The sequence below is a fragment of the Macaca nemestrina genome, chromosome 5, assembly GCF_043159975.1.
Source record: "Macaca nemestrina isolate mMacNem1 chromosome 5, mMacNem.hap1, whole genome shotgun sequence".
NCBI lineage: Eukaryota > Metazoa > Chordata > Mammalia > Primates > Cercopithecidae > Macaca > Macaca nemestrina.
In genome coordinates this window covers 111295889-111316446 of record NC_092129.1, presented here as the reverse complement: position 1 = coordinate 111316446, position 20558 = coordinate 111295889, and the positions used below count along the sequence as shown (strand labels likewise).

The window sequence follows — 20558 nt, the reverse complement described above, 5'->3', positions numbered from 1 at the left end:
ATCCCAGATGAGGGAGATACTAAAAGAGTTATTTTGGCAGTGTGGGAAAGCTGGTTAGGGGCTCTTGCCCAAGACATACGTGGGAACAAACTTCCTGACCAGTGCTGAGTTACAGAGCAGAGTTTCCTGGGCTGGGGATTGTTGTCCCGCCTTCATTTGTCTCTGCCTAAAGGAATATCTCTTCCTTCAGGCTCTCTTGATGGTTCCTGTGGGTTGAGATAGGAATAGGCTGCCTGCCAGGGAACGCAGGATGTTAGGAAAAATGGTTGTTCACCATGACCTCACTTTTTCTAGTGTAGAGACCATGAGTTGGGAAGAAATTTTCTGCATTTTTGGAGCCAATCAGATTTGGAGGATGAGCATCACAGAATGGAAGTCCTATTCTCTTACTACCTGCTTGGAGTTTTTTCACTTCTCTGTGCCTTGGGAACTGTCTCCTTATATGTGAGTCCTGGGATATTACTGTTCATAAATCTTGGTGCTATATATTTAGTTTTGGTTTTCTGTGGTGGGAGTGAGCCAACTTGCTTCTATGCCACCATTTTGGAACCGGAAGTCTCTATTTCCATATTCTTCTGAAAGGATTGTTATATTTCCTACAGATGATCTCTTTCTATGAATTGCCATGTACCTCAAAGGATACTCCTTCTTTTTCCCACCCACATACTAACACACACATCCATTTCTTGAGCAAAGTACTTCTCATTCTATAAGAACCAGCTCTCAGCTTTCTCCTCTGCTTCTCTGTGTCACCATCTCTGCCTCCTTATGCAGAATGGAACACAACCTCCCTTGTGCCGCAAGTATGTCTAGTACTACTTGAAACATACCCCCTCTTGCATGAATGTATTTACATGTCCATTTCTCCCAGAGTGAGCTCCTTGAGGAACCATGTTATCAATCTCTCTATCCCCATTACCCACTTTAGTACTTAGCACAAAGCAAGTGCTCCACAACTTTATTTCTCTACAAAAGTTTGCCCCATATATTAATGCAAGATATCTGAATGTCAGGCAAGAGTAATTGTATCCTCTTCAATCACTTATGATTTAGTAAGATTTACTAAGTCCTAGATATTATGACAGAGACTACGGAGGAAAACACATGTTCTCTGCCTTCAGGGAACTGAGAAAACAACTGAAGAGCTAAGAAATAAATACGTGGAAGGTTAAGTAACAGTAACACACAACAAGAAAAGTTCAGAATAATACTAAAGCCATATCATAAGGCATAAGGTTATGCCCAAAAAGTTAGTCACTGACACTAAGAACTACAAAAGTTCAGAAGATGACAAAATTACTCTCATCTGCCACAGTTAGGCATGACTTTTCAGTAATGATAGGTTTGACATTATTCTAAAGAGTTTACAAGATTTGGATATGTAGAAAGGATTTACAGAGAGAAGATACTCCTAGTGAATAGGTAGTATCAGCCAAAGCAGGACAGCAATGAAAGGTGGGAAAATGCAAACCAGTTTCTGGGGATTGTTAAAACAAAAAATCTGGTTAGAAGGAGTAAAGCATTCAAGTATGTAGAGGAAGAGATGATAACCACATAGCTTAAAACCAGTCTTTGGGGTGCAGTGAGTACTGGCAAGTCCAGAGGCTAAGGATAGAATGCTGAAAATGGTTTAGTTAGACTGAATTGCCAGTGTTGAGCTTGGAAAAAAGAAGAGCAGCAAGACAGATATCAATTTTCATTTATAGAGCTTGGTTTGTGTCAAGTATTATGCTTTATATACATTATTTTTTAGTTATCACAATTTTATAAGATGGCCCTAACAACCCTATTTTCCCAAGCTAGTAAATAACAGTTTTAGGATTTGAGTCCAGGGTATCTAATTTGAGTCCAGAGTCCAAAAATCTGTTCTGGATCAGGTGTGTGCTGCTTCCAAGGTATGGTATAAGAAGAGGCTGTAGAGATGGGCAGGAGGGGACAGATACATAGGAAAGATGGAATAAAGAACTTGGTGACTCATTGAATGTGAGGGAGAGAAAGTTAAAATTAATTTCAAGTCTTCATGTCTAAGGGATGAGAAAATGATTATATTAATATAAGGAAGGAAAGCAAAGGAATAGGTTCGGGGAGAAGTGAAAAGATCAGTCCAACATTAAATGAGTTTCAGATGGTGGCAGGATGTTTGAGTGGAAATGTCTGGTGGTTGGAGATTTTGAGAATGAGCGCTAGTTGTATTTTCCTCAGCTAGAATGGATATTGCAACACTGGCACCACAATGGAAGAAGAAAATGCCGACGGAAATCTAACCTCGACCTACGATCTCAAGATCCCTTCCTTCCCAAATTTTCTCCAAGTTTGCTTAAAAATATGAATCATTTTTTAAACGTACATGATTCTGAGGAGCTCATTCATTGTGGTTCAACAGAGCAGACTTTTTTTTTTTTAACCAACCAAGACTTTCCTGCCATCTGATGCCAATTTGGGCTAAAATACCTTTTTCCCCTAGCAACTTAAAGTGTGAGAACATATGCTTTCCTCCGCCTGCACCCTGTCCACAGTACATCCTGTAAAATTCCATCCTTCAGCAGTTAACTTATAGCTTTAGAATGATACAAGTCTTAAAATAAAAGTTTGAGGGCTCAAGGAAAACAGTGAGTTCCTAATGTAAATATATCATGAAGCCAAACATTTCAGAAAATATTCAAGTTCCATAATTTTGCCTTTCTTAAAAGAGTCTTTGGAGAGCTATTGCTTGTTCTTTTCCATTAAAAATATGAAGTTTATGCAGTGATCATTTCCCCTAAGATTGCAGATGTAGGCAAGCTGTACTTGGCCCTCCAAGAAAGATACACAAAGCTTAACCTTTCATTATACTCTGAAAAAATGAACTGTTTCCTAAGCAGGCTCTGTACTGTTGGGATAAATTGTAATACCAAATTTAATGTATGCCTTACTCTGGAAAAAAATAAGAAATTTTGAAATCTCAATAGATGTTTATTTCTAATATAAGTATGACCCAAAATAGATAACATGGCATTATTCAGTAGCTAAAAGTTAGATGACAAAATGAACCAAGTCATTTCTAAATGTATTCCATAACTTCAGAAAAAAAGTCTGATGAATAAAATGTGTATGAATATCTCATATTCTGTTAAAACTTGTAATAATGAAGGCAATACGGAGAATGAAAAATGTAATTTTAGTGCTGGTGGATTCAATTAGGAAAAATAATGTTTTCTGGATCCATAAATTACAGAGGTATACTAGGTATCTTTGTAGAGAAACAGAAGAAGAATATTCTTTTATTAACAGCAACACTCTGAGTATAGCTTACAGGAAAAAGAGAAGAGAAAAATAACAGAAAACGGAATCAGCAATGGAAGTTCATTTTAGCAGCGTGATTGACACCATGTTACTTATTCCAAGAGGTGATTGATAATATGAAATGGGTTTCTCTTCTGTAGGAATTTGGCATTGTTTGTTCACTCCCTCTTCCATTTCTGAGTGTAAAATATGTGTGATGACAAAAGTCCAAGGGGATGCTTGTGTGAGCAGGCTGTACCAGTTCCTCTTCCAAAGAATTGCATCTGTGCAACCCTGGCTAGGCTTTGAAAATCCTAGAATATACTAAGTTGCTTTTCCAAAGGATAGTGATATTCTGTAACTAAAATCCCAGAATTTGGTTTGTTAAAGAAATACTAAGTTTAAAATCAACGATGTATATAGATGATTCAGGTTTGTTTGTTTGTTTTTAGGGTTTTATGATTTTTTATGAAAAGTGACCCTAAATCATGTATGCAGAACAATTAGAAGGTTGGAAAACATCAAAATGTCTGGCAATGGAAGAATGATCAGGCAAATTATGTTATGTCATCTTGAGGAAATATTAGTGATTAAAAATAACTATGAAAACTAAAATGAAAATTAAAACTGTTATGATATATTATTACTGATAAACAACACAATATTGGTTATAAATATGGAAAATATTATTTTGCACAAAGGCTAAAAGGAAAAATATCATGTGAAAACTACATTTGGATGACTGTATAATAGATTTTTTAAAATTTATACTAATTTTAGTATTGTTTTATATATTTCAAAATAATTTCTGAATATCTATTGTATTATACTATGTTTATATGTCTAACACAAAAATAGAAATTTTAAAATGAATCTATAGTTTATCTTGATTAAAGAGGCAGAAAAACACAACATTTTCCTGGATTTGAATCCTGACTCTACCAATGTATTAATAGTGTAACCTTCGGAAAGTTATGCAACCCTTCTGTGCCTCAATTCTCTGCTCCATAAAATGAAAATATTAAAAGAATGAACATGATCATTGATAAGATTAAATGAGGAAACTCATTAAAAGCATTAGTTGAGTGGTTGGCATACAGGACATTTCACTAAACAGCAGCTATTATTTCTAATATAATACAGTTGAGTCACGTTCACTCAACTCTGTAAGCAGGAGCTATCACATAATCCCCATAGAGCTGAACACAAGCACAAACTGTGTGCCAAGAATTCTGCTAGGAACCTTACAAAAACTATATATCATACATTATATGTAACACTTTAGATGGTCCATATTACAGCATCTCAGCCTTAACAAAAATTCTAAGACTTAGGAATCATTAGCCCCATCCTACATGAGAAAAGGGAGGCTCGAAAAGCTGAAATAACTTCCTCAACATCACAGAGTTACTACAAGACAAGAACAAGGCTAGTTGACACATAGATCAAGCTCTCAACTGCTGGCCACACTGCTTTCAATAAGTGAGAAATAAGATACACTTAGCTCATGTTTCAGCCCAGTACAAGCCTCATCAGTCTGGTGACACTCAATAAAACAGGGTTCCAGTTACTCCTTCAGTAATCTCTGAGACTGAAGCCCTGCTGTGAAATCCTTCTGCTGTCTTTTCAGTAGGAATACTGGCCCTCCTCATCTCAGCTACCTGCAGCAAAGTCTATTGGGCTACCCTAAATTTGAGAAATGAGGATGAAGACAGTGAACTCATTTCAAACTTAAGGGAAAATAATTTCCTATTAGAAAAGTATACAAAGAAAAGTCTTTTCTACAAATAAGTAATTTTAACTATTTTTTTTAAATTTATTTATTATTATTATACTTTAAGTTGTAGGGTACATGTGCATAACATGCAGGTTTGTTATATATGTATACTTATGCCATGTTGGTGTGCTACACCCATCAACTCGTCATTTACATCAGGTATAACTCCCAATGCAATCCGTCCCCCCTCCCCCCTCCCCATGATAGGCCCCGGTGTGTGATGTTCCCCTTCCTGAGTCCAAGTGATCTCATTGTTCAGTTCCCACCTATGAGTGAGAACATGCGGTATTTGGTTTTCTGTTCTTGCGATAGTTTGCTAAGAATGATGGTTTCCAGCTGCATCCATGTCCCTACAAAGGACACAAACTCATCCTTTTTGATGGCTGCATAGTATTCCATGGTGTCTATGTGCCACATTTTCTTAATCCAATCTGTCACTGATGGACATTTGGGTTGATTCCAAGTCTTTGCTATTGTGAATAGTGCCGCAATAAACATACGTGTGCATGTGTCTTTATAGCAGCATAATTTATAATCCTTTGGGTATATACCCAGTAATGGGATGGCTGGGTCATATGGTACATCTAGTTCTAGATCCTTGAGAAATCGCCATACTGTTTTCCATAATGGTTGAACTAGTTTACAATCCCACCAACAGTGTAAAAGTGTTCCTATTTCTCCACATCCTCTCCAGCACCTGTTGTTTCCTGACTTTTTAATGATCGCCATTCTAACTGGTGTGAGATGGTATCTCATTGTGGTTTTGATTTGCATTTCTCTGATGGCCAGTGATGATGAGCATTTTTTCATGTGTCTGTTGGCTGTATGAATGTCTTCTTTTGAGAAATGTCTGTTCATATCCTTTGCCCACTTTTTGATGGGGTTGTTTGTTTTTTTCTTGTAAATTTGTTTGAGTTCTTTGTAGGTTCTGGATATTAGCCCTTTGTCAGATGAGTAAATTGCAAAAATTTTCTCCCATTCTGTAGGTTGCCTGCTCACTCTGATGGTAGTTTCTTTTGCTGTGCAGAAGCTCTTCAGTTTAATTAGATCCCATTTGTCAATTTTGGCTTTTGCAGCCGTTGCTTTTGGTGTTTTAGACATGAAGTCTTTGCCCATGCCTATGTCCTGAATGGTACTACCTAGGTTTTCCTCTAGGATTTTTATGGTATTAGGTCTAACATTTAAGTCTCTAATCCATCTTGAATTAATTTTCATATAAGGAGTAAGGAAATGATCCAGTTTCAGCTTTCTACTTATGGCTAGCCAATTTTCCCAGCACCATTTATTAAATAGGGAATCCTTTCCCCATTTCTTGTTTCTCTCAGGTTTGTCAAAGATCAGATGGCTGTAGATGTGTGGTATTATTTCTGGGGACTCTGTTCTGTTCCATTGGTCTATATCTCTGTTTTGGTATCATTACCATGCTGTTTTGGTTACTGTAGCCTTGTAGTATAGTTTGAAGTCAGGTAGTGTGATGCCTCCAGCTTTGTTCTTTTGACTTAGGATTGTCTTGGAGATGCGGGCTCTTTTTTGGTTCCATATGAACTTTAAAGCAGTTTTTTCCAATTCTGTGAAGAAACTCATTGGTAGCTTGATGGGGATGGCATTGAATCTATAAATTACCTTGGGCAATATGGCCATCTTCACGATATTGATTCTTCCTATCCATGAGCATGGTATGTTCTTCCATTTGTTTGTGTCCTCTTTTATTTCACTGAGCAGTGGTTTGTAGTTCTCCTTGAAGAGGTCCTTTACATCCCTTGTAGGTTGGATTCCTAGGTATTTTATTCTCTTTGAAGCAATTGTGAATGGAAGTTCATTCCTGATTTGGCTCTGTGTTTGTCTGTTACTGGTGTATAAGAATGCTTGTGATTTTTGCACATTAATTTTGTATCCTGAGACTTTGCTGAAGTTGCTTATCAGCTTAAGGAGATTTTGGGTTGAGACAATGGGGTTTTCTAAATATACAATCATGTCATCTGCAAACAGGGACAATTTGACTTCTTCTTTTCCTAACTGAATACCCTTGATTTCTTTCTCTTGCCTAATTGCCCTAGCCAGAACTTCCAACACTATGTTGAATAGGAGTGGTGAGAGAGGGCATCCCTGTCTTGTGCCAGTTTTCAAAGGGAATTTTTCCAGTTTTCTCCCATTCAGTATGATATTGGCTGTGGGTTTGTCATAAATAGCTCTTATTATTTTGAGGTATGTTCCATCAATACCGAATTTATTGAGCGTTTTTAGCATGAAGGGCTGTTGAACTTTGTCAAAAGCCTTTTCTGCATCTATTGAGATAATCATGTGGTTCTTGTCTTTGGTTCTGTTTATATGCTGGATTATGTTTATTGATTTGCGAATGTTGAACCAGCCTTGCATCCCAGGGATGAAGCCCACTTGATCATGGTGGATAAGCTTTTTGATGTGTTGCTGAATCCGGTTTGCCAGTATTTTATTGAGGATTTTTGCATCGATGTTCATCAGGGATATTGGTCTAAAATTCTCTTTTTTTGTTGTGTCTCTGCCAGGCTTTGGTATCAGGATGATGTTGGCCTCATAAAATGAGTTAGGGAGGATTCCCTCTTTTTCTCTTGATTGGAATAGTTTCAGAAGGAATGGTACCAATTCCTCCTTGTACCTCTGGTAGAATTCAGCTGTGAATCCATCGGGTCCTGGACTTTTTTTGGTTGGTAGGCTATTAATTATTGCCTCAATTTCAGAGCCTGCTATTGGTCTATTCAGGGATTCAACTTCTTCCTGGTTTAGTCTTGGAAGAGTGTAAGTGTCCAGGAAATTATCCATTTCTTCTAGATTTTCCAGTTTATTTGCGTAGAGGTGTTTATAGTATTCTCTGATGGTAGTTTGTATTTCTCTGGGGTCGGTGGTGATATCCCCTTTATCATTTCTAATTGCATCGATTTGATTCTTCTCTTTTTTCTTCTTTATTAGTCTTGCCAGTGGTCTGTCAATTTTGTTGATCTTTTCAAAAAACCAACTCCTGGATTCATTGATTTTTTGGAGAGTTTTTTGTGTCTCTATCTCCTTCAGTTCTGCTCTGATCTTAGTTATTTCTTGCCTTCTGCTAGCTTTCGAATGTGATTGCTCTTGCTTCTCTAGTTCTTTTAATTGCGATGTTAGAGTGTCAATTTTAAATCTTTCCTGCTTTCTCTTGTGGGCATTTAGTGCTATAAATTTCCCTCTACACACTGCTTTAAATGTGTCCCAGAGATTCTGGTATGTTGTATCTTTGTTCTCATTGGTTTCAAAGAACATCTTTATTTCTGCCTTCATTTCGTTATGTACCCAGGAGTCATTCAGGAGCAGGTTGTTCAATTTCCATGTAGTTGAGCGGTTTTGATTGAGTTTCTTAGTCCTGAGTTCTAGTTTGATTGCACTGTGGTCTGAGAGACAGTTTGTTATAATTTCTGTTCTTGTACATTTGCTGAGGAGTGCTTTACTTCCAATTACGTGGTCGATTTTGGAGTAAGTACGATGTGGTGCTGAGAAGAATGTATATTCTGTTGATTTGGGGTGGAGAGTTCTATAGATGTCTATTAGGTCTGCTTGCTGCAGAGATGAGTTCAATTCCTGGATATCCTTGTTAACTTTCTGTCTCGTTGATCTGTCTAATGTTGACAGTGGAGTGTTGAAGTCTCCCATTATTATTGTATGGGAGTCTAAGTCTCTTTGTAAGTCTCTAAGGACTTGCTTGATGAATCTGGGTGCTCCTGTATTGGGTGCATATATATTTAGGATAGTTAGCTCTTCCTGTTGAATTGATCCCTTTACCATTATGTAATGGCCTTCTTTGTCTCTTTTGATCTTTGATGGTTTAAAGTCTGTTTTATCAGAGACTAGTATTGCAACCCCCGCTTTTTTTTGTTCTCCATTTGCTTGGTAAATCTTCCTCCATCCCTTTATTTTGAGCCTATGTATGTCTCTGCGTTTGAGATGGGTCTCCTGAATACAGCAGACTGATGGGTCTTGACTCTTTATCCAGTTTGCCAGTCTGTGTCTCTTAATTGGAGCATTTAGTCCATTTACATTTAAGGTTAAGATTGTTATGTGTGAACTTGATCCTGCCATTATGATATTAACTGGTTATTTTGCTCGTTAGTTGATGCAGTTTCTTCCCAGCATCGGTGGTCTTTACATTTTGGCATGTTTTTGCAATGGCTGGTACCGGTTGTTCCTGTCCATGTTGAGTGCTTCCTTGAGGGTCTCTTGTAAGGCAGGCCTAGTGTTGACAAAATCTCTAAGCATTTGCTTATCTGTAAAGGATTTTATTTCTCCTTCACTTATGAAACTTAGTTTGGCTGGATATGAAATTCTGGGTTGAAAATTCTTTTCTTTAAGAATGTTGAATATTGGCCCCCACTCTCTTCTGGCTTGGAGAGTTTCTGCCGAGAGATCTGCTGTTAGTCTGATGGGCTTCCCTTTGTGGGTAACCCAACCTTTCTCTCTGGCTGCCGTTAAGATTTTTTCCTTCATTTCAACTTTGGTGAATCTGGCAATTATGTGTCTTGGAGTTGCTCTTCTCAAGGAGTATCTTTGTGGCGTTCTCTGTATTTCCTGGATTTGAATGTTGGCCTGCCCTACTAGGTTGGGGAAGTTCTCCTGGATGATATCCTGAAGAGTGTTTTCTAACTTGGTTCCATCTTCCCCCTCACTTTCAGGCACCCCAATCAGACGTAGATTTGGTCTTTTTACATAATCCCATACTTCTTGCAGGCTTTGTTCATTTCTTTTTCTTCTTTTTTCTTTTCGTTTCTCTTCTCACTTCATTTCATTCATTTGATCCTCAATCGCTGATACTCTTTCTTCCAGTTGATCGAGTCGGTTACTGAAGCTTGTGCATTTGTCACGTATTTCTCGTGTCATGGTTTTCATCTCTTTCATTTCGTTTAGGACCTTCTCTGCATTAATTACTCTATCCATCAATTCTTCCACTTTTTTTTCAAGATTTTTAGTTTCTTTGCGCTGGGTACGTAATTCCTCCTTTAGCTCTGAGAAATTTGATGGACTGAAGTCTTCTTCTCTCATCTCGTCAAAGTCATTCTCCATCCAGCTTTGATCCGTTGCTGGCGATGAGCTGTGCTCCTTTGCCGGGGGAGATGCGCTCTTATTTTTTGAATTTCCAGCTTTTCTGCCCTGCTTTTTCCCCATCTTTGTGGTTTTATCTGCCTCTGGTCTTTGATGATGGTGATGTTCTGATGGGGTTTTAGTGTAGGTGTCCTTCCTGTTTGATAGTTTTCCTTCTAACAGTCAGGACCCTCAGCTGTAGGTCTGTTGGAGATTCCTTGAGGTCCACTCCAGACCCTGTTTGCCTGGGTATCAGCAGCAGAGGCTGCAGAAGATAGAATATTTCTGAACAGCGAGTATACCTGTCTGATTCTTGCTTTGGAAGCTTCTTCTCAGGGGTGTACTCCACCCTGTGAGGTGTGGGGTGTCAGATTGCCCCTAGTGGGGGATGTCTCCCAGTTAGGCTACTCAGGGGTCAGGGACCCACTTGAGCAGGGAGTCTGTCCCTTCTCAGATCTCAACCTCCGTGTTGGGAGATCCACTGCTCTCCTCAAAGCTGTCAGACAGAGTCGTTTGCGTCTGCAGAGGTTTCTGCTGCTTTGTTGTTGTTGTTGTTGTTTAGCTGTGCCCTGTCCCCAGAGGTGGAGTCTACCGAGACAGGCAGGTTTCCTTGAGCTGCTGTGAGCTCCACCCAGTTCGAGCTTCCCAGCAGCTTTGTTTACCTACTTAAGCCTCAGCAATGGCGGGCGCCCCTCCCCCAGCCTCGCTGCTGCCTTGCCGGTAGATCACAAACTGCTGTGCTAGCAATGAGGGAGGCTCCGTGAGCGTGGGACCCTCCCGGCCAGGTGTGGGATATAATCTCCTGGTGTGCCCGTTTCCTTAAAGCGCAGTATTGGGGTTGGAGTTACCCGATTTTCCAGGTGTTGTGTGTCTCAGTTCCCCTGGCTAGGAAAAGGGATTCCCTTTCCCCTTGCGCTTCCCAGGTGAGGCGATGCCTCTCCCTGCTTCAGCTCTCGCTGGTCGGGCTGCAGCAGCTGACCAGCACCGATCGTCTGGTACTCCCCAGTGAGATGAACCCAGTACCTCAGTTGAAAATGCAGAAATCACCGGTCATCTGTGTCGCTCACGCTGGGAGTTGGAGACTGGAGCTGTTCCCATTCGGCCATCTTGCTCTGCCCCCCCGGAGTATCATTTTACAACAATTTAACATTGTTAAATAACTTTCTTCTTTACTGTTGGAACTCTTGTAAGTCTTTAATGTACTACTGTGAACTCTGCATCTTTGAGAGAAGGATTTAACATGCAATACTTCCAAGGTTATTTTTCTCCCTAGAAACTTTTGTTCTGTGAGCCCCAATTGACACCTCTGGAATGAGTATTCCTGGGATCCCATCGTGGAGATGCTGATATAGTGGAAAAAGCCCCTGCCAGGCATCAGGAGAATGTAGTTTGGGTCCTGGCCCTCCACACATTGAGTGGGATCTTAGGCAACTGTTATGGACTGTGGTTTCCTTCCATAAAACAAAGAAATGAAGTCTAATATGCTATTGTGCAGAATGTTTTTTTGTGTCAAATGTGTGAAAAAAATTTACCCACATAATAACTCCACACCATAGTGTGGCTGCTAATGCCATCCTTCCACATGATTGAGAACTGCTTGATACAGAAACTAGTGTTAACAAGAGTGAGAACCATATTATTTGTTCTCCATGTAATACAGGAGGAATGGAAGAATTATAAAGCTACTAACACAAAACTTAGCAACCTAGCAGGTCTTCAGAAATACACTTTTATGCCAGACTACACCCAAATGCCATGCTCAGAAAGCAATCCGGAGTGTTTTTATTATGGAGTTTCTTACTTTGCTTACTCAGGCTTACCTCCCATCACTCTTCAATGCTCCCTCCACTCCAGCCAAGCCAACCGCCCTCATAAACAAAGCTCACTCCACCTACAATGCTTATTCCTCTATGAGAAGTTCTATTCTACTGCCCAGAATGGTGTATCTCACCTGATACCTGAGGCTTACCTTGGTTCAGGAGATTCTGAGTTTCTTGAGAATAAGAACTCTGTCTTCTTGTATTTCCAATTTCTTACATAGTGCTAAGCATATTGTAAAGATGAAATGATAACCCCAGGTCACAGTATTCACTCCTATCTCGAACTCCTTTTCTACTGCTGTAACCACACAGATATGTAATTACAACTACAATAGGTTAAACACAGTCATTTTTCATGAATGTAAATGGTATCTCCTCTAGCAGGCTATAAGAGTCTGCTTTATCCCTGCATTTGTCATAATAGCTAGCATGATGTTATACAAGTGGAAACTTTTCCTTACATACTTGTCAATCATCTGATTGTAGTATCTATTATTTTTCTTTTTAAATTTTTTTACTTTATTTTATTACCATCCAAGTTATGATAGACAATCACTATAGACTTTATTTATTAAATATTTTGATTAAAGATTTCCAACAAACTTTAAAAAAAAAATGAGCCAACATTTAAAGGACATCTTTACAAACACCGCAATTCCATTGTAAACTAGATTGGTTCCTGCTCAAGTATATTTTAGCATCTAATTATTGGTAGGTACAGGGAAAAAATATGCATTGCCTTGTTTTGTTCAATGTCACCGTTTTCACAAAGAATTATAGTTCAGTTATTCTAAATGTGTGTTTAAATAATTATACATTTTGACAATCAATTCCAAATGGAGATCTCTATATATCTTTTAATTTCATAAGAGCACTATGTATACTATGACAAGATGCTCCCCCAAAATCTGCATTCATAGTGTTAGACAGTTTATACTCAGTGCTGAATTTTTAAATTGAATTTACCATAGGATTTTATGGCAACTCTAAATTTTATTTTCTTAGAAATAAAGCCAAGATGAAAAAAATGCCTTATATTGACCTTAGCATAGGTTTTTGCACATTTTTAGAGTTTACAAATTTGTTAACAATTTTTTAGATTTTTTGTAAGGAAAAATAATTTTAGATTTATTTTCATTTAAAGCGCAATCCAATTACTCTCTTCAGCAATGTTACCTTATAAAATAACTAAAGTGTAAAGCATATCAGGATTACAAATATGAATGAACCAAATACACTTTCTACAAATAAGAACTTGAAAAACTTGAAATAACTATGTCTACACCAAATAAGCTGGAAGTATTGGAAATTACAAGTTGTAAACTTGTGCTATTGATCAGATAAAACTCATGTTTCTGAGAATTGGGTTGTTTTCAGCAATAAAACGCACTATTAGAAAGCGATCAAGTCAATAATTGCATAGATACCTTGTATGTAACTCAGTAGACATATTTTCACTCTGTAGGATATTCATATTGATATTTTAAATCCAAACTGTAATATACTCCTGTTACAAGCAATGATCTCAAAAAAATAAAATAAAATAAAATAAAATAAAATAAGGAATATATTCCAGTGATAGCACTACTTCCTCACCCTTCTCTCAGCACAAATATTCCTTTGTCCACTTGCCAGACAGCTTCAAAACCTAAACGTGAACAGGTCAACTTTAAAGCATCTAGGGGCTCTCATTGTTATAGAATTAACTACAGCCTCCTTAGCATGACACACAAAACCCTGCACCTTCAGATCCTGATTTATTTTCCAGCTCCCTCTCTCTTTCCCATGTTGTGCCTCATGGCAACCTTCCCACCTCTCTGCCTTGGCATGTGCTGTTTCCTGTGCCTACATCATTCTTTCCCATCTGCTCAGCCAGCTCTTACCCGGTATTCAAGGCCCACATCAAATGTTACCTCTTCTTTGTAGATAATTAAACACACCTTCATTTATTATACACCTAAAACCTTACACATAACATATTTTAAAAGTTATTTTTAGATAATGGTCTCCGCATCCAGGGAATACGTTTCTAAAGGCAGAAATTTTTAATTATTAATTTTTGTCTCTTTGGTTACTGCTTGATCATTTCTTTTTACTTCAACTGAATAATTAAACACATGTTCTGTTTTTAGTTTACAAACTTTAACTCAGGAATTTCCATAGATATGAACAAACTATGTCTCAGAGCGAAAGCTGATCACCAATAGATGATGTTAGTAACTGTAGCAGATTGCTACACATTTGGTTATTGTGCACCTCATTCATTGATGTGCTTTCTATAGGTATGGGTTAACTGTTTTTCAAACATTAGAAACTTTTTAAGACACTGTAAGTGTAGACATAGTGAGAATGTTTAAAGTGATATTAAAAGGCATAAGAATACAAGGGAAATAAAAGCAGAAAAAGGTAAAACTGATAGTGGAGATAAAAAAGGCAAATGTTGCACATACATAAAGGATGAGTTGTTTAACAATAGGAACAATTGTAGAGAATAAAGGACAAACTATGTAAGCAAGAGCTGTAGTGTGCCTTTGTGGTGACAATAATCCAAATAATCAAAATATGAGTTCCATAAGGACAGAGACAATAGGTAAGCTTTCAGCTTGGTTTACCATACCTGGCACATAGTACTCTGTACTTATTTGTTGAATAAGTTAATGAATCAACCAATCAACCAAAGTTGAGGAAATTGGCCAAATAGACATTTTAGTGCATATTTAGAGGATCAGCAATAATGGTTCTTAAAGCCTGAAGGGAAAACTTAAAAGTGAAGCTAGATGAAAGTGCTACTGTTCATGATCTATTACTACCCAGGAATAATTCACTGAGTTAAAGACCCTTTAAAGTCTTCTGAAAAAAAGTGTGCGGCCAGATAGTACATGCCAAAACTACTGCTGCTAAAGAGCTCTCCACCACATTAGAGGAAAGAGGCTATGAGCCTCACTGGTGTCTCAATCTAGGAAAATAATTGATTTTTTAAAAGATGCCTAAAAAACTGTCAACAAGAATTATAGTACGCATTGGTTTACAAATGGACAGAAAAAAAATTATCTACTCATCTTCATGTCTTCATGCCAAGGTGAAAGAGAGATCTTAGCCTTGCAGATCAGTGGTGTCTCAACTTTTTCAAGTACAAGAGACCCTGTTCCATTACTCTGTCTCCTTTGAGTAAATGTTCAGTCATTCAAATTTTCTCCCATCTCCATGCTCACCTTCAAGGTGGATCTCGGTTAAAGATACAAGTGAAGAAAGACAGAAGGTTTATAAGGCTTCATTTTGGGGGAGGAACAACATAAATGTCCTTGTCTTGCCCTGTGTCTTTTGGGATCTCTGTTCTTCATGGTGCTGTCCCTTGTCAGCCTCATCATTGGCACCCTGTTGGTCTCCAGGCAACTGGTGTTCTCTTGTTTGCATATCTTGCTGAGCCAGCCCTACATTAGCTTATACTTGCACTGTGGGTCTCCTATGAGGTCTGTCTATAACTTCTCTTCAGTTCCTGCCTCAACAAGTTTCCTTTTCTCCAGTCCTTGTGAAACATCAGTTTGTCTTAATTAATAGAAGTCTCTGCCAAGTTAACCAGTCAAATTTTTAACTATATTCGCCCTCTCCCTCAGAGCATGTCGGAATTTCTATGACATCAGAGTCCGAGGTCAGTCTTGAGAATTCCCAGTCAAGCTTATTTATCCAGACATCTTCTTTGGCTACTGCTAAACTAATGGACGTCATTACTATAATCCCACTATGTTATTTTGAGACCATAAGCTAAGGCAGTGTCTTTCTAGGGTTCCAAAAGAGAGAGTGATCTAATACTCCTCAGCTTTAGACTTTAAGGTAAAGAATACAACTTGTTCCCCGATGTTTGGGTCCAAAGTAAGAAGTCCTGTCATATATTTGACCTCCATCTTCCTCTTCCCACAATCCCATGGAAAATGCAGGTGGTTTCCTACTTCCTCTTCCCCTCTTAGTAGAACTTTGTCTACACCTTGCCCTGCTTCTTCTGGAGAAAAGATATTTGTCTCAGTCTTAATTGCAAAGTGCTATCCTTTCTTTACAATGAGAGAAACTTGTGATCTGCTTCAGCCAACTGAAGTTCTTCATAAAGAAATTGGGTCTTGGAAATATAAAGACAAGAATTTATTAGCTAAATTTCTTAAAAATGTTATTCCCACCTTTTCCAGTTTTAAAGTTCAAGGAGCAATTTTCACTCCTATTTGGTATCTAGCCTGTTTGTAGAAGAAACCTTCCTGTAGCTAGGACGAAATTATTTATGAGAAATGTAGTGGGCATATGAATTATTTACATGTATCATAAAAGCTCAAGATTCAGGAGTAATATGTAGTATAAATAATATTCTATTGCTTAATATAACACCACAAAACTATAAATTTGGACATCTTTAAATGAGCTCTATTAGTTAAATGCAAAGAAATAAGGAATATTCAAAACCGGAGTTACATGTCAATATTAACATTTAGATGGGGAAATACATGCACAATAATAACCTATCCCATTTGGTAAACATTTACAACACATTAGCAGCTCAGAGAAGAGTAATTAGTTATATTAATATTATTATTATTTTTGACACTGAGTCTCATTGTATCACCCAGGCTGGAGTGCAGTGGCACAATCTCGCCTCACTGCAACCTCTGCCTCCTGGGTTCAAGCAATTCTTGTGCCTCAGCCTCCAGAGTAGCTGGCATTATAGGTGCCCGCCACCACACCTGGCTAATTTTAATATTTTAGTAGAGACAGGGTTTCACCATGTTGGCCAGGCTGGTCTCGAACTCCTGACCTCAAGTGATACGGCCGTCTACACCTCCTGAAGTTCTGGGATTACAGGTATGAGCCACTGCACCAGTCCTGAGTTATATTAATATTAATAAATAATTTGAAATAACAAAAGTCCTATGTGTATTCAACACTAAAAAAGATTAACCCAACAGGAAAGAAACCATAACTGATTATATATTTTGTCTGTAGGTCTTGGAAGCTATAGATTCTGTATTTACATTTCTAAATAAAATTTTTCATATTTCTCAATTTTATTTTCCTCGTGTATATTAAGATGGTATAATGTATGTATAAGATAGTTTTAAATAAAAAATAGGCTTCTGTCATAAACACACTCTCTCTTTTTGGGATGCCAAAAGATTGACCTTCACCATCGCATCAGTAATGTCTGTTTCACATTCACTCTATGTGACATGCAATGCTAAAGGCTCAAGATGTAAAGTTGATTGAGATACAATGAGTTTTATATTTAGTTTGAAAATAGAAAATATAATTGTAAAATATTTCTAATATAAAGGAAATAATAGTAAGTGACAAATGTATGACATCCCTCATTGATTATTACTTTGGTAAACACCTGTTCAGTACTCAGATGCAGAGCAGAGGGCACTGTGTCACGTGGGAGAGAACCTAATCTTTGAGGTCCAACAAGTCTGTATACCTCTCTGCTCCTGAAGCTTACTAAATGGAAGAACTTGGGCAAGTCACTTAATGTCTCTGGGTCTGCTTGCTTGTCTACAAAATGGAATAACAATACTCATCAGATTGTAAGGATTAAATGAGATGTCAATGTCAAAGGCTAGTCACAGTGACTGGCATAGATACACTGTTTCTCTCTCCAAAGACCCCATACAGCGTGTGAGCCATGTTTCCTTTTTCCAGAGCCACATGTGGTCCTCTGAATTTACTCACTCTTTTTCAGAGCACTGTATCGCTCATTTGCTCTAGAATATATTTCTTGTTGTATGGGGATTGAGGGAAAGAAGGACCAGATGAACAGGATAGTGTGGACTGTGGATAATTTGTTGGTTTATGATTGAGAATCTTTCTTCAAGAATCATACACAACATATTACAATGTTTATTTCTATGTGATATACTAACTTATTAGCCACACACATAACTTTCACTTTATCTTATTTTACAGTGCTTTATGGGTTAAAAACTTCGGTCTGTTAAATTATTTTAGATGAAGATTTTGAATTTATTTTGCCCTTTCCTCTGCATGTTTTATATGGAATCTGTTCATTTCTGTTTTTCCCATCTAGAGACTTGGTGCATTCAGCAAGTAAATTTGGTTTCTTAAATCTCCGTGTTCACATTTGGTTTAATCACGTAAAAATTTTAGAAAAAAAAAATCACTGCATAAAAAAGATATAGCCCTTAAAATAACATTAATTATCAAACAAAAAATTACTCCAGTGGCTAATATATGTATATAACTTTTCAGCAGACCCCAAAAATGATACACTTGTAAAATTATACACAAATAACATTTGAATCAATTGAACAAAGTTCACCTTAATAAAAACTAAATCCAGTTGACAACAAAGATCGAGAATCTGGAGCCCAGAATAACAGCAGTGATTGCCATTTGAGAATGTCACTCATTTTTCCTCAAAGTGGTGGTTTTACCACCCACTAGCTGATCTTCTACATACAATTCTAGCAAGCTCACTTAAATTTTTTTAAGGAGATAAATACATGTTCCATTGATTTCAATAATATTTTTAGAATTCTGGTACTTTTTTCATGATAATATAAATCAGTTTTCTAAGAAGTGTGTGTGTGTAAAAGAGAGAGAGAGATTAAAGATACCTAGAACAAAAGGTCTAGAAAGATGCAGTGTTAACTGTTAACAGTGCCTTGTTCAACTCTCAGGAGTGAGATTACAAACAGAAAATTTTTTATTCGATATACTCCTATATTTTTTGCATTTTCACCACAGCTACTCCATTTATCATTTTTAATTGAGGAAAAATATTTCATTATGCACGTAATATAACAAAGCTGGCCTATCCAGTGCATTGTTGGCACCGCGGGACCAGAAGGCAGTGACCCCCCTGGACCCAGCTTTCACTATCTTGTGTGTGTCTATTATTTCTTGACCTGCCGATCCACCTGGGAACAAAGAGAGAGCCCCGCTGCATTGAGGGCTGCCGGCCAGATCCTGCAATAAGCATACATTTGAGGCTTCTTCCTTCAAGTTTCCCCCTCTCAGAAAATAAAACCATCATTAACTCTTTCGCTTAGGTGCAAAACCTAAGATTTGTATTTGCTTTCTTTTTCCTTTACACAGTACTTCAGGTCTATCAGCAAAATCTGTTGGCTCTGCCCTCAGAACATATCCTGAATCAAACAATTTCTCACCTACTCCGACAGCAACCTTGTCCAAGCCACATTCTCCTCTCATGTGGGCTGCTACACGTGCCTATTAATCCATCGACAGCTTCTGTTCTTAGCTCTTTAAAGTCAATGGTTCATGCTGCAGTAAATTGCTGTTCTTTAAATGTAAGTCACTCGTGTCAGTTACCTGCTCAAAAACCTGACCACATTATACTCAGAACAAAGTCTAACCCCCTTATCACCACATGGTCTGATCCCTGTCTTTTTTTTTTTTTTTTTTTTTTTTCCAGTCATACCTTCTACTACTCTCTCCTCCTTTCATTCTTTCATTCTGGCCTGCCTGCTGTTCATCAAACACATCAAAGCCCTCTAGTTGACATGCTTGTTTCATTTGCTAGGTTTTGCGTACCAAAAACCACAGACTAGATGACTTAAACAACAGAAATATGTTTATTCACAATTCTAGAGGCGGGAAGTCCAAGGTGAGGGTATCAGTCAGCAGGTCTGATTTATTCTCTCTCTCCAGCTTGCAGACGGCCACCTTCTCTCTGGGTCCTCACATGGTCTTTGTTCTATGCTCACATATTATCTGTGTCCACATTTTCTCCTCTCACAAGGACATTAATTATACTCAATTGAGGGATCAGTCATATAGCCTCATTTTACCTTAATTAGCCTATCTCCAAAGGCCTTATCTCCAAGTACAATCACATTCTCAGGTACCAGGATTAGGATTTAAATGTATGAATTTGGAGGAACGCAATTCATCCCATAAGAATGTTATTTCCTCTAGCTAAAATATTCTTTTCTAAGAACTTTCATGCTTCATTTTTTTTCATACAATCCCATCTTCTACTCAAATGTCCTCTCCTCAAACAAGTTGTCTTCTCCACCAATTAATGAAAGGATACATACCCTCTTTGTCCTGTCTTATTCTGCTTTCGTTTTCTTCATGGTACTTCAATCACTTTGTAGCACTGTGATTTTTTTTTTAATTTTATTGTTTCTTTATCACACTTCCAGCACACCACTCATGAGCGTGCACACACACACACACACATACACACACACACACACATACACAGACACTCATGCTTTATGAAAGCAGGGGTTCTCCACTTTCTTATTTATTGCTGTAACCCCAGTGTGTAGAATTACACCAAGAGCATTGTAGAAATTCAAAAAGTATTAACTTAATGAATTAATATTTTACATATTTTGCAAATAAATAGCATGGAGGCGCTGGGAAAAAAAAATAATTAGGCCGGGCATGGTGGCTCATGCCTGTAATCCCAGCAGGGGAACATTTGAGAGTTGTCACAGCTAGACTAAGAGTGCTACTGGCATCTAGCAGGTAGCGCCCAGGGATGCTGTTAAACATCATACAATTCAAAGGATAGCCTCTCACAACAATTATTTGGTCCCGAACGTCAATAGCACTGGGTTGAAAAGTCCTGCTCTAAAAAACTTTACACCAAAATA

General features: G+C 37.9%; 1 long non-coding RNA gene across 4 annotated transcripts in view; it reads right to left on the bottom strand.

Annotated features, from left to right (window-relative positions):
• Positions 1 to 15284, bottom strand: part of LOC105479443 (uncharacterized) — a 311459-nt gene extending 296175 nt beyond the window's left edge. For 3 of the 4 annotated variants that reach the window (XR_011623107.1, XR_011623106.1, XR_011623109.1), the window contains exons 1-2: positions 15150 to 15284; positions 12087 to 12235 (exon numbers count right to left, since the gene is read on the bottom strand). This is a non-coding gene — a long non-coding RNA (uncharacterized lncRNA). The remainder of the gene's footprint in view (positions 1 to 12086; positions 12236 to 15149) is intronic. The other variant, XR_011623108.1, reaches the window with a different exon arrangement.
• Between the last annotated feature and the right edge of the window lie 5274 nt (positions 15285 to 20558).